Source organism: Struthio camelus, chromosome 7, assembly GCF_040807025.1.
Source record: "Struthio camelus isolate bStrCam1 chromosome 7, bStrCam1.hap1, whole genome shotgun sequence".
Lineage (NCBI taxonomy): Eukaryota > Metazoa > Chordata > Aves > Struthioniformes > Struthionidae > Struthio > Struthio camelus.
Genome location: NC_090948.1, coordinates 7,222,495 through 7,235,869, shown reverse-complemented (window position 1 = coordinate 7,235,869; position 13,375 = coordinate 7,222,495). Strand labels below are relative to the sequence as shown.

Genomic DNA, 13,375 nt, shown 5'->3' with positions numbered 1-13,375 from the left:
TAATTCTGGGAAAATATCTGAGCAGTGGAATGGCAACCTTGTTACTCAAATTAGTGCTTTATAATTGGGATTTATTTTAATAAGCATTCTTCTGCCACTGGGGCCAGGATGTAATATAGTGTCAGAGGAATCCAAAAAAATCACACAGTGTTGCCTTGATTAGGAGTCCCTTTGCTGTGGTTTCAGACTAAAAGGCATTTTCTCACGGTTTGCTCAAGTCCTATTTCCTAATCCTTTACCCACTGTTTATAATACGAATGCTAGTTAACTAAACACTTACTTAGGATATCTGGCTCTTGCAGTGATGCCAAACTGCCTTCGAGCCTATGGAAACAACGTGGAGCCTGCTCTATCCCGGTGATGCTGGCCCAGAATAGGTCCTGTGGCAGTCCCCTCTACCCTGCTCTTTAGATTTAAGGAGGGCTCCATTCGTAACTTATTTGCTCAGACTGATTGAAGACTTGGGCTAGGGTCATTAACCACACTGGTTTTATGCTAAGCAGTGCTACCACTTGAACCTCTACATTTCCTTGTTATTTTGGAGAGGTTACATTCCCAAGTCCACATCTCTCTTGCTGAGCAGATGCTTCTTAACTGTTTGTCATTTGTGGTCAGGAAAATCATTGGGATGACTTGGTCAGTGGGCAAAAGCCATTTAGCTGCCCTGTGTTTGCTGGAATTATTCTGACTTGACCCTTTGGAAAATGGAAACTTGCTTCAGCTGATTCATGTCAACCACCACATGTAAACCTGGCTCACATTTGTCTGTTGACGCAGGGCAGGCCCCCCAGGCTGCTGTGATGGCTGTCACAGACTAGCCAGGGCACCCGAGAAGGCTGAGGGCACTGTGCAAATAAGGAGCAGTGTACTATCAACAGGATTATCTGAGAACTGGATGTACTTATCTGCCCTTGGCGGATGAATATACTCATTACGGCTCCTCCTTTCTTTTTCAATAGGTTCATCTTTTCCCTCTCCCACCTGCATACACCTCCTCACCCACACTCGGTTCATACAGATTATGTATATGGCCAGGGAAGTTAATTCTAAGGCTTTAAGGTTCATTCAGCTTCCCCACATACATACCTACTCTTCTGTCTGAAAACTTTACCCACATGGGAGAAAGGAATTAGACTTTTCCAGCTGTCTGAAACACTGGCTTGCAAGATGTCCAGAAATCTGCAGAAGGTGGCTTTTGTGCATTTGTACAGAATGACATTACAACTGGCCTTCAGGTGAGTCTAGCCCCTTAGGCTCCCAACACATGCACTGCAAGCTTGGTCTGCCCAAACACAGGGAGGCATCTAGACAGGTAAGATGAGGTGCCTCTTTCTGCCCATGGACTATACAGGGAGCCCAGGTGACTTTGAATGTCTAATTTTTAGATGACTGAAGTGCAGTGAGGTCAATTCCACTCTAGGTGTAACGCACTCAGAATACATTGAACTACATTGAATGGCATAGCCACACAGATTTCTGTGCATGATTTCTCAAGAATATAGGAGTGATTTGAATGCTAGTCATCCACAGCAGTTCTCTGCACAGGTTGCGACTTGCAGTAACCTTCCAGGTTGGTCCAGTCTTGGATTTCTGAAGCTAAAAGTATAATGGGGCAGCAAATGTCTTTTAGAGCTCAAGATGCATTGTGCTAAACTTGGAAGCAATAGCAGACCAACTGCATACATGATCCCAACACAGAAGAGAATAAAAACGCAAAGGAATAAATTGGAAGTTAAACATATCCTGTTTCTCATCTGATTTCCTAATAACAGGGAATTCGGATTCTGGAATAACAGGCTTTCCATCTCGAAACTTCAGCAACTGAGTAGTCTCATAGGAATGCGCCAGGCAAATTCGTGATGAGATGCCTGAGACTGACACCTTTGGCTGGTATGATTCAGTGAAAAGAATCACTGTGCTAATAATGATAGAGTTTATTATTTTAACTTGGATCCAAGAATCACAGCATTGCTATAAGGACTGTTTTAAATTTCACAGGTTATATATATATTTAAACTCATTAAAATATCACTATGTAAGTGTGAAAAAATAAGAAGAATGAATACCAAAAAAAATCTTTTGATAACAAGTGGGTTTAAAAATAGCCAGCACACTCAAGTTGCAGAAAGCTGGAACTTCAAACTATTCAAGTTTTTTTTTTTTTGGTAATGCAACTACACGTACAAAATTCACTTAACTTGCGTGCCAAGCCTCTACTCATACTTTAATTTAATATCGTTTAATCGGTCTAGAGCCTGACCTGAGTCAAAAATCAAGAGTATAGCAGGTTTATTATCCTAGCACAGATGCTGTTTGTCCAACAGGCAAAGCTGAAGAAGAGTGGGATATGCCACTGCAAACAGCATGTCATCTCCTACAATAAACATCTTCCTCTTAATTCTTTGCTGATGGCTATTACTATATGATCGTTAATGGATCGTGTGACACAGGTGATTAGGGAATGCCTTGTTCCCAGTAGCACTAGATGCTTATTTTGTTTGCTTTCATGGGTGTTGCCAGTCTTCCTATGAAAGTGCCCATCGTTTCCTGATGTTGGGTCAATTCACTTCCTAATCGTTGTCAAGGCCTTCCAAAACTCTCTGTTGGATTTTCATTTCTTCATTCAGGTATTTCCTCAGAATTCTGTCCTGCTATGTAAAAAGGTGAAGGAGAAATTCTGCAAAGTCTCCACTGCAAGTAATAGCACTGCAGCCATTGACTTCGTACAGTCTGGATCAGGCCTTTATGCATGAGTTACCTTCATGCAAAGCAAATAGCTCATGGAGTTCAGTGCAAGAACTGCTTGCAAGGGAAGGCTTATGTCTCAGAGGAGTGAATTCAAGCAGGGATCTGTTTGTTTTCCTGCAAGAAAGCCATTCAGTAATGTTGAAGTTGTAAATGAGTGTTTATAGATTTAGGGATTTTTTTAATGGAACGAATGACATTTGGTTTACCAGAGCAAGCCAAGCTATGACTATTGCAACATAAGGTTACTTGCTAATGGTTAGGCTATCCATCAATGAGGGAGGACATTAAAAGGTAGAAAGCTTCTGATAAGAGGCTGGACACTGGGTGCTATCCAAACCTATTAAGTGCACGTGACTAGAGAAAAAAGCTTCTGAGAACAGAAGCTTTTAAAATTGTCCTGTCATCTTTGTTGCCGCTAATGTTGAGAACGCTGTTCTTTTCCAAAAATGCATTATCAAACATCTGGCCCCTTGCCGTAATGCATTGTAACGAATGGTTCAGATCCTTTAGGTTGCTAACAAAAGAGGTCCTTACTCTTTGGAATTAATGACACTTCTAAGGACCGTGCCTAACTTCTGGGTAGCTTAAAAATCCTTTTTTGTTTTACTCTTCTTTCCTATTATATCTCTTAAGCTACCCCCATCACCCTCCTGACAGCTACCGGCACTGAGTATATTTCATCTATGTTTTCATCATTTAATCTGCTTGCAAAGTATTTTTAAAGAGGGAAGAAAGGCAATGGCAAGTAAACCATACTTTTGCTTCCCCCACTTTAAAAACAGGTTTGTATAAAACAGTTCCAGCGGCTAATTCATGAACACCCCTGTGCTAATAAACCTGTGTATCTACACAAAGAAGGAAAAACTTTTTTCTTTGGTAAAGATGCATCTATAAGATGCATCCAAAGAATTATTAAAACAGTATGGGTGGGAATGGACTAGAGTTTAAAGATGTTGAAAAATGTCTTGCCAAACGTTTTTATGAGGCCCAGTTTTTCACTAACTGGAGTCAAAAGCATAGCTTCCGTGGGGACCAGTTTGGATTCTTAATCTAAACTGTACCAAAAATCCCATAGCTGGCTGGGATTGTGGTGAGAGTTTCTATTTAATTGAAGAGTATAAAGTCTGCAGCTGATTCCCTGGACTTTTAAAAGAAGCTGATGAAATAACTAAATTTTGTCTCATGGGATATTCTGTTATTTCAGAATTAATTTTCTATGAGGCTTTGAGTGCCCCTGGTCACCTATAGGAGCGAGGAAGAATTTTCTTGTTCTTGATCTAGGCAATCTTGTCCCTTCCTTTGTCGCTCTGAAATGAAAGTCATGGCTACACCCCAAAATTTCCCTGAATCAAATAATCTAACATTCCAGTGAAACCACAGCTTGGATTGAAAATCTTTACGTGGGAAACATTTTGACTCACACCATTCGCATGGCAGTTGCTTGTTTGCCACCATCCAGGAACAGAAGTGTAGTTTCCAGAAAGGAGTTTTCTACAGAGTAGCTAGGACCATATCTTGTAAAGATATTTTTCTTTCACTGATAGAGGCTACAGAAAGGTCTACCAAGAATGGGAAAAACAAGGTATAGATGGCAAGTCCTGTTGCTGAATAGCAGGAGAGCCTTGAAAAATGCTTCATATACTTTCCATGCACATGCCAGAAAGGAAACCTCAGCAGTTCCTAGGTTTCTCCAAGGAAGGACATAGTTCACGACCACAGCTTTCACCTATCACCAGAAAGAGGGCCTCAGGCGAGAGGACGTTAGAAACGCAGAGAAGACGTTCATCCTTGACCTACCAATGAGTTTGCCAAGGCCAAAGAGGCAGCCCAAGAGGAAGCCCAGTGAGTTCAGAGCAAGGAAGTCAGCCTGAGGCTAGATCAGGTTTACTGAAGCAAATGAGTTCATGAACTGGGTTTGTTCATGAACAGCATGGCCCTGTGTGATGGATTAGCACAACCCCTCAAGGCAGAAGAACCATGTTCAGCTGTTTGCTGAAGGCTCTGTTGTCTTTAGTCATTGTATTATCCCATGCAGCAACAAATGTTTTGATAGTTTAGTAGAATATGAGAGAAAACAGATTCATCATGGCACTGGATCAGCTTGCAGCAACAAACCCCACAGTTGATAGGCACTGCTGATTTTCTTCATTTAGCTACCAGCAAGCAATCCTGCTCTAAGTGCTGAAACTGCTGTTTGTTTCAGAGACACAGTATCAGGTTCTATTTCTGACTCTGTCATTGATCCACTCTGTAATCCTGGGTGGGGTGTTTTGTGTCTTTGGCGCCTGGTTCCCACTCGCATGGTTTGTTTGGATTGGAAGCTGTAGGTCTCATGCCATGAGTATGTAGAGTGCCTGGCACTATGGCCCCCCATCTTCAGGTACAATGTCTACACGCCGTCATAATAGATAAAATGCTACTAATAACACAGCTGTTCTCCATGCTCCCCATCCACCTCACTGCCAGTTCTTACATCTGTCATCTCAAAGAAAATATCCTGGAATTATGAAGCCTTGTGCTTTACTGGTTTGCCTCATACATACCCAGATGACTTTGTGGTAGGAAAAAAATAAAAAGAAAATGCAGAAGTTGATTACTTAAAATGTTGCAGCTGCTCCTGATGTAGACTTGGCTGTTTACTACAAATACAGCTAAATCCGAACAGACAAGATCAGACACACAGGGCAAGTAAAAAGAATGTTCCAACATTTTTGTGCATAACACCAAAAAGAATCAGGATACTGCATGTGTTGTGACACTGCTGGGAACCTTTCCCTCACAAGGTTGAAACACGTGCCTAACCTGGACTTCCGAAAACGCAAACTGCCACCAAGACGCCCTGCTTTATCTCCTTCATTGCTTTCCTCTGCATTTATCACCGTCAGTTCCTTCACATTTCCCCTCTGTAGTTCACCGGCTGCATGGTTACTACTTCCTAGGCTATAGCTCAGATTAAATCTCAGTTGGCAGTAGCTTGCCCCTGCCCAAAAGGGGAAGGAAGGAGATGGCAGTAGCGCAGAACAGCTGCAGACTTCTTTCTGGGGCCAGGCGAGCAGGTCTTGGGCTGTGCCTTGTGTTGGCATGTTCCTGCTCCAAAGTAGCAATGGAGCCCCCACTGTGGGCCTGTTCTTGGGGTGAATCTCTAGTTGCGAGCAGTAGATCAGCCTGGGGAGCACAGAGAGGCACAATTTGATGTTCTCTGTTTCATCGAGGTAGTGACCATTCCCCTTTGAAAACATGCACTACCTAAGCACATAAACTTGTCTCTCCCTGATTTTGTCTACGATGCAGCTGCCAGAATGACTTACATATACCTGCCTACTTCTCCCCTTTTCTAGTCTCCTCTCTAATTGCAATCCTTCTTATGAGTGTTTCCCTCAGTGGACTGAGGACAGTCAACACTGCTACTTGTCCCACTAAATAAGGCCCCTGCTAGCTGAGCCACCCTCAGACATTTGGAAGAGGACGTGACTGTGCAATAGCAACATCAGAAATGGCATTGCCTGTAGCAGGTTTCCCATCACAAACACAAACCATTGCTCTCTCTGGCTGGTCTTGGGTCATGACTGTGTAAGAGCAAATCAAATGCAGCAACAGAACAGCCAGTGTTGCCAGGCTTTCTGGTATGCAGCTCTTCTCATCACATCATGCTGAAGGACCGTGTTACACCAAAGTTCACTTTAGCCTGTTCCTTCCATAGTTGTAAGGTCTCCACTAGTAGCAAATGCATGTGGAGATTTGTAAACAGATTGTATGTGGAAAATCAGCTGTCCACATCTGAAAATACACATACTATTAAGACAGAAGTGCTTGGAACTGGAGACAGCTCAGGAAAAGTTATGGCTTGAACTTTTGTCCATTGACTGAAACATTTTTAATTGTTTTAAGCTAGTTTGTTGTGGAATGTTTTCATAACCTGAAACATAACATATGCTGCACATGATTTGTTTTATGCAAGTGACTTTTAAAACAACTCATCATGATTCAATATCATGGCTGCATGTCTAAAACTTGCCAGGAAAGCAGTTGTATTTATGACCAGAAAGCTGGCATGAAGTCAGTTCATTCTAAAGAGTGTGATATCTTTCTGGTTCATATCATTTTTGTATTGATGAACTGTCATGCTTTAATATACCCTGATGACTCACCTCCACTGGCAAGAGTTGATATGAAATTAAAGCCTTTATTTCTGTGTTTTTATTCTTTATTCATTAATTGCAAGCTACAAATGGACTGATCTGTGGAATGTGAGCATCTCTAGCTTTAATTTATGTCAGTGAGACTTCTTTGATTTCAGTCACAGATGAAGATGATCAACTCTTCTGCAAAACAGAATCCTTAACCTCCCTATTCTGGAGTTTACTGTTAGGTAAAATATTGTAAGATTGCCACCTATCTTGTAAAGAATTAATCATGCAACAAAGCTTTAACGTTTTGAGGTTCTTAGATGAAAGGCACTGTGTAAAGATAAAGTATTACCGTTATCTTTCTGGACTAAAGAACTGCTTTGTTGGTTGCAAAGTCAGTCTGACCCAACTCAATGTTATCCCTTTTTCTGATCTGAATAGTTAGCCAAAGTTCAGGGTTCTGCAAGCTATTTCCTTCTATTGGAGACACTGGTGATTGAGACAAGTATCTCTGAAGCAGGACTGTTCATTTGCAAAGAAGATACTTATTCCTAAACAGGATTCAAATATAAGGTACAGGTTCTTTGCTCAGAGCTCCAAGTTGCCTTTGGTGAGCACTTAGCATAAAAACTCCATTCTTCCTTTGTTCTTAGGGCCACACCATATGTTTTACAGAGTCCACTGCTTTCACAGAATTGTTGGTACAAAGAACTGGGAGAGGGCTCAAGAGCCTTTTGCACTGAGGACAGACCAAATACACATAGGTCATCAACAGATATCTGTCTATCCTCCTCTTTCAAACCTCCAAGAAAAGATTCCATGGTATTCATATGTCTGTTTCTGTGCTTCCTTGTGTGAAGAATTACAAAAATAGTCTTCATACCCAATTAAACTGATTAATTCCCACCTTCCCTCAGCGTAGAAAGGAACACGCAGAATAATTGATCCCTGTCCTCTTTATAAATACATATATATATGGAAAGTCCTTTATCATGTTCCACTTTTCTAGACTAAACAAATCCGGTTCCTCAACACTTCCCTTTGGCATTTTTTTCCAAGCACGTTTCTCAAGCCATGGACACTCCTATTGGCATTCCTTGGCTCTCTATAGGTTTCCCAAAACATGGAGACACAAACTAGATATGCTTCTGTCGCTGGAGTCTCAGCACTTCCCTCTCAGTTCTCCTTGTTATTTGAGCATTTTCCCCACCAAAACAGAAGCTTTACACGCAGCAAATCAAATCTGCACACACAAACTGAGGTTTGCTTCTGGTCTGGGCTCCCTACAGCTATTATAAATAAGCAGAGTTGGTCACACATGCACACCTGCTACTCACCCCACCCCAGTTTCAAAAAGGCTAACCCCAACTGGTTGTGTTATCAGGAAAACACTTTTACTCATTTAAGTTGCAAATTGCTGCTAGCTGGCTGCCTGTTTTCACCTCCACAGACTTGGAGGCAACACCTGTAGCATATTATGTCTTGACCAAAGTTCCCCGTTGTAAAGCTCTGGCAGTTCCTATCTTAAGGAAAAATTAGAACAATTAACATATTTTAACAAAAGAGTACAATTATCAGAGAAGGTGGCTTGAATGCCTCCCTTGGTACTGCAGGATTTCAGCTTGTTTCATAAAAGAGTTTGTTCACCTCATAGACCGACAAAGAGTCAGGTGTCCTCCATTTAGTCGCAGGGGAAATGCCATCAGAGAAATGTTGTCAATACCATATCAAATGTATAGAGGTGATTTTATGAAGAGGTCTACTTGTGTTCTGTTCTGTTCAATGAAGGTCAACTAATGCCATGTCTTGAAGGACCGAGTGAGGTAGCCTGCAGCAAAACTTACAGAGCTGTCAGAAAAGCAGAGCTTGCATTTTAAAGCACAGTGATGCAACATGACACTTAACATAGCAGATAATGGGGAGTTATACGGCCTGGGAGCTTTCATCTGAGTCGAAATCATACTTTGCTTGCTTTCAGTGCTTTCGGTGAGGTGCTGAGTGCCCTGTGACATAGAGAGTTACAGATGCACACACACACGCATACAGCTGCGTGGCATGGGTTTCGCGGCATGCCGGCTGCCAGTGCCAACTGCGTTAATGCAGGAAGGACCAGGCAAATTGCATTCGGATTGCGGTGTTCTCCACTTCCAGCAAATTAACTTGATATTTGTGGGTGACACTGAAGGAGGATGTTGCATCCAGCTTCAAACCTCGCTATCGTGCTGCTTATCAGGCAGTGCATTCTTGTGACTAGAAGAGGAAGAGGGAGAAGCTGCCATCAGCCCCTGAGCAAAAGATGAAAAGTACCTCACAGGCCCTAAGACTTAATTTGGAATGAAAAGCTATCTCCAATTTTTTGTGGCTAGGAATACAGTTAGCCTTAAAAAGTGTGTCAGTTTTCAGCTTTTTTCAAGCCATATATGGAAATGGAACAGCTGCTGAAATGTTGCCTTTTATTTTTTTAAATTAAAAAAAAAGAAGGAACTCAGAAGTGCAGATTTTTTAAAGACTGTGCTATTTGAACTCAGAGGTAACTGTATATCCATTTCCTGTTTTTCAGATAATCAACTAATCTAATTCCTGGTTGCATTCTTTTCTTAAAAATTAAACAAGAGGGCATGATAAAACTGAGATGTTGCTTTGCCTACAAAATATTTACAAGAAGGTTTTTGGTTTTAGACCATAAACTAGAAGATACATCAGATAGGAAATTTGGATTGAAAACTGGTGAAAGTAGTTACACTTTGAACGTTCATTAGACTCTAAAGTTAAATGGTGTGACCTAATGAGAATAATTGTTATTAGACCAGTTTAACCACTTTTTGCACTGCCAGAATCTGGACCATTATTCTGATTTCAGTTCAGTCAGCTTTACCCTAGTGTTATTCTGTTGGCTTGACTGGCGTCATTCTTGAATTGCCTTATTGTGAATGAGATCAAAATCACCTCCTTTGACTTTAGGAAGCAGACTAACCATTAACAAAAATATAGGACTATACTTAATAAAGCTGCTCAGTGTTGTTTTGTTTTGAATACAAGAAAATGTAGCAGTCTTTGGAAGGTTTTTCTGGAGAGTTAGAATATTTCGTGCCACATGCTTAGATGTCATGGTCTTAATTGTGGTGTATGGCTCTCCCAGCTGCCACAGAACATTTAACATGTTCGAGAAGGTGCCTCTGTTCCCCTCTAAAAGCCGAATTTGCTTTTACAGCCATTACCCACAATGCAGTGGGAGAACAGTGCTAATAACGTTTTTGTAGGGGCCACAGAAATCTTTTGCGCCTTTCAAGGGAGGAATCAACTCTTCCTTTCCTAAGCAGGCAAAGTGTTACCCTTGGAAATTTTTGCTCTTTGGATCCAAATGTTTCTTGCGCTCATAACCTGTGCTACCTAATTGTTCTCCAGAGCAAAAGTAGGTTGGTGGGTTGGTTTTTGTTTTGTTATTGTTGCTGTTGTTTCTGGTTTTGTTTTGACATTTGAAGGCTGTAGATATGCACGGTGCTCAAACTGGGAAAATGGCAGTCATGGTTATTTAATAGGAGCTCTGGGAACTGTGAAGTCTCAAGGAAAATCTTAGGAAAGCTATACAAGGACTCCCTAGAGCTGCCCAGGGTACAGAAAGGGTCGGGTACGCGGCTTCCGTGAATGTGGAACGGCTGCCTTGAACGCTGTGAAGGGCTGCCTAATGGCACTAAATGTTTTGCTAGACTTTTGGAAATGCTCGACCCCCGAAAGAAGTGGTTTTTGTTACAGAAAACGAAGAGGTCTAGTAAATTGTTTGCACTACACAGTAAAGCTTTAGTCCTTGTAGAGAATGTCATTGTATTTCACCTACCTTAATATTGTTAGTTTGCTTTTGCTTTGTTCCAAGGAAGCAAAGATTCAAATGTCAGCCATGAATGGTTCCGAAAAACCAAGCGCTGTCTGTATCTCCCACAAACTTGGAGTGAGGAATCACAGTTCATGTCTTTTGTAAATACTTCCCACTTTATCTTAGAGTTTCTTTCGCTCCTCCTCCTCCTCTTTCCCTGTAAAAAATATAATTTCTTCTTTACAAAGAAGACTTAGCAGACGTTTGTAATTTTTTTTAAATGTACTTTGATATCAGACAAAATTTGATAGAATTATTATAACGTTGAGAGCAGAGAGGTCATAGAGATCCCTGATGTGTGAAAGGGGAAGAAGACATACAGAATGCCCAAATCTGGTTGTCCACAGCGAGGACCTTGTATTCATAATTTCGGACAGGAATAAACAGGACCTTTTTCAAATCTCCGGGGACCTTAAAGGATGACAACATAAGCATGCTGCTGTGCAGTAAATTTGGGTGTGGGTCTGCAGCCCTTCAGTAACTTTGCAGGAGCAGTTTGTGTGCATGCTCTTCTCCACTGCTAAAATCAAGGCAGCTTACCTCCACAGAAGCCAAAGGGAAATGAAGTTACCTGGCACCTGTAAGAATCAGGTCACTTTGTCTAAATGCCTAATTATGGATTTTAGTGTTTAGCTTTTGTTTCACAATTTTGGCCTATAAACCTAGTACAAATCCTCAATTTTACTAATAGAAGCTTCACTTATAGGGCCTGGTTCTCTTCTAGTATCAATTTTACATAAGCGTAACTCCATTCACATCTGAAAAGACGCTCCTGATTCCCAGCCGTACAAAGGCTACAGAGGTCAATGGTGTTTCCATAGGCTATAGGTTAGAAATATGTTCCAGATAACCAGTTTTCAGAGCAGTAGACTCACATAGCCACATACAAGCTTTGGGTTGCAGATGAGCTTGTATAGCACATCCCATTGACTATAAAAAGTATTAACTAGAGGTAAATTACATGTTAATTCAAATGTATTAATTCATATCATTCCTAAGCCAAATCACCTGTAAGATTGCTAATCATTAGGCTTTGGATCAGAGCCCTCTATGAATATTCCTAAAAAGGCCTTCTTTTTTTTTTTTTTGGTGTGTTTTACAGTAGTTAAAATCCAGCATCTCTAGGACTGGAAAGCAACACTTCTGGGTTTTATTCCTAGTTCTTTCACTACTTCACTCTTCTTGCCACTGGTTGCTCTCTTGAGCTGCAAGTGTGACTTAGATTTAGTCATATGAGTCTACATTTAGGAATTTCTGTAAGATGTCCAGCTAACTCTACAGTTCTCAGTTCCTGTCAACCTCAGTGGCTACTCCAGCTGAGAAAATCTGACGTTATCTCAGTCTCTTCATCTTTTAGGGGATTATATGGGGACTCATCTACCTCTCAAAGTATAGTGAGGTAGTTCTTAATTGTTGGCAGTATCCTCTGTCTGCAATTAAAAGTGGGCATTCCCTAGGCATCTTTTGCTAAGGAAAAGGAGGAATGTATGGAGGATATGAGAAAATTTTTCAGTGAGGTCAAAGGTATCCAAAATGTTCTGCTGCTTGTCTTTCAATGTTAAATAGTGAAATTGCACTGCCCAGCATGCACAGACGGTTCTGTAAACCATGTTCTTATTAAAAAACGTCCAAGTGGAAAAACTTACTTTTCCATATCACAACTAGGATCATATTCACATTTCAGCAGTGGGAAGGAAAAGATAAAAGACTTAATTCAGCTTTCACTATGCTGGAGATTTTCTCCAGGTCCACCTCTGCCCTCTCCTCTGTCCTCATTCCCGTTTTGAACTCTGCCTGCAGTGCGCTTCAGTGCTTGCCAGGATACCTCCAGCTAAGGGTGAGTTAGAACATCTGGCCAGGAATGCGTGACGATGCTCTGTGACCCTCCTACTCAGCACATCTGGTGCTCATGGCCATGGATGGGCAACCTTACCCAGCGCTAAGTTTTCTGCAAGGAAAGAGTTTTTTGACATCTATGGCTGGATATAATGAAAATGCCCAAATCTGATTGGTTATATAAAGGGGCTTTCATCTGTATGGGATAAATGTCTATAAATGGGTATGTACACACACATACTTGCATATACACTTTTTTATATAATTACAGTATACTTTTAATGAGTAAGAATGCAGACTGCCTAAAAACAGTCTCTATAGCTAATTAGTCCCAAGGATCCTAGGCTGGTTGACCATCAAGGCATACTGCAAAAGACTTCTTTGGTAGAGGATTTTTCAAAGGGGCTGATGGTACATTCTCTCCAAAGGAGGAGAGGATGAAAAGATTTTGTGTGTGGTTCTTTGGCAGAGTTCCTTATTGAAATGATTATTTTAAAACTGCTGGATTATTTTTGTCCTTCTAATGATGAATTAAAGTGTCCAGACATTTTTACAAGCGTCTTTTCATATTATTTATATCTAAATCAATAAATACACATGCTCTGCTCTTGTTTTCCTTTGAAATCTTGCTAGGGAAAAAAAAAAAAAGATGGATTTTTCAGACTGCACAATGAATCATCAATGGAGTGAAAACACTGGGCAAATTCTCTTTTGTTTAAGAGAATGGCTCATACACAGTTCAGTCCAGCACATTTTTCATGGGATGCAAGGGAGCAGTTCAAAGAATTGGCAA

The 13,375-nt window shown here is 41.0% G+C and overlaps 1 protein-coding gene across 4 annotated transcripts in view; it reads left to right on the top strand.

Annotated features, from left to right (window-relative positions):
• GRK5 (G protein-coupled receptor kinase 5) overlaps positions 1-13,375 on the top strand; it is a 182,925-nt gene that overhangs the window by 131,361 nt on the left and 38,189 nt on the right. The gene's annotated exons all lie outside the window — the stretch shown is intronic.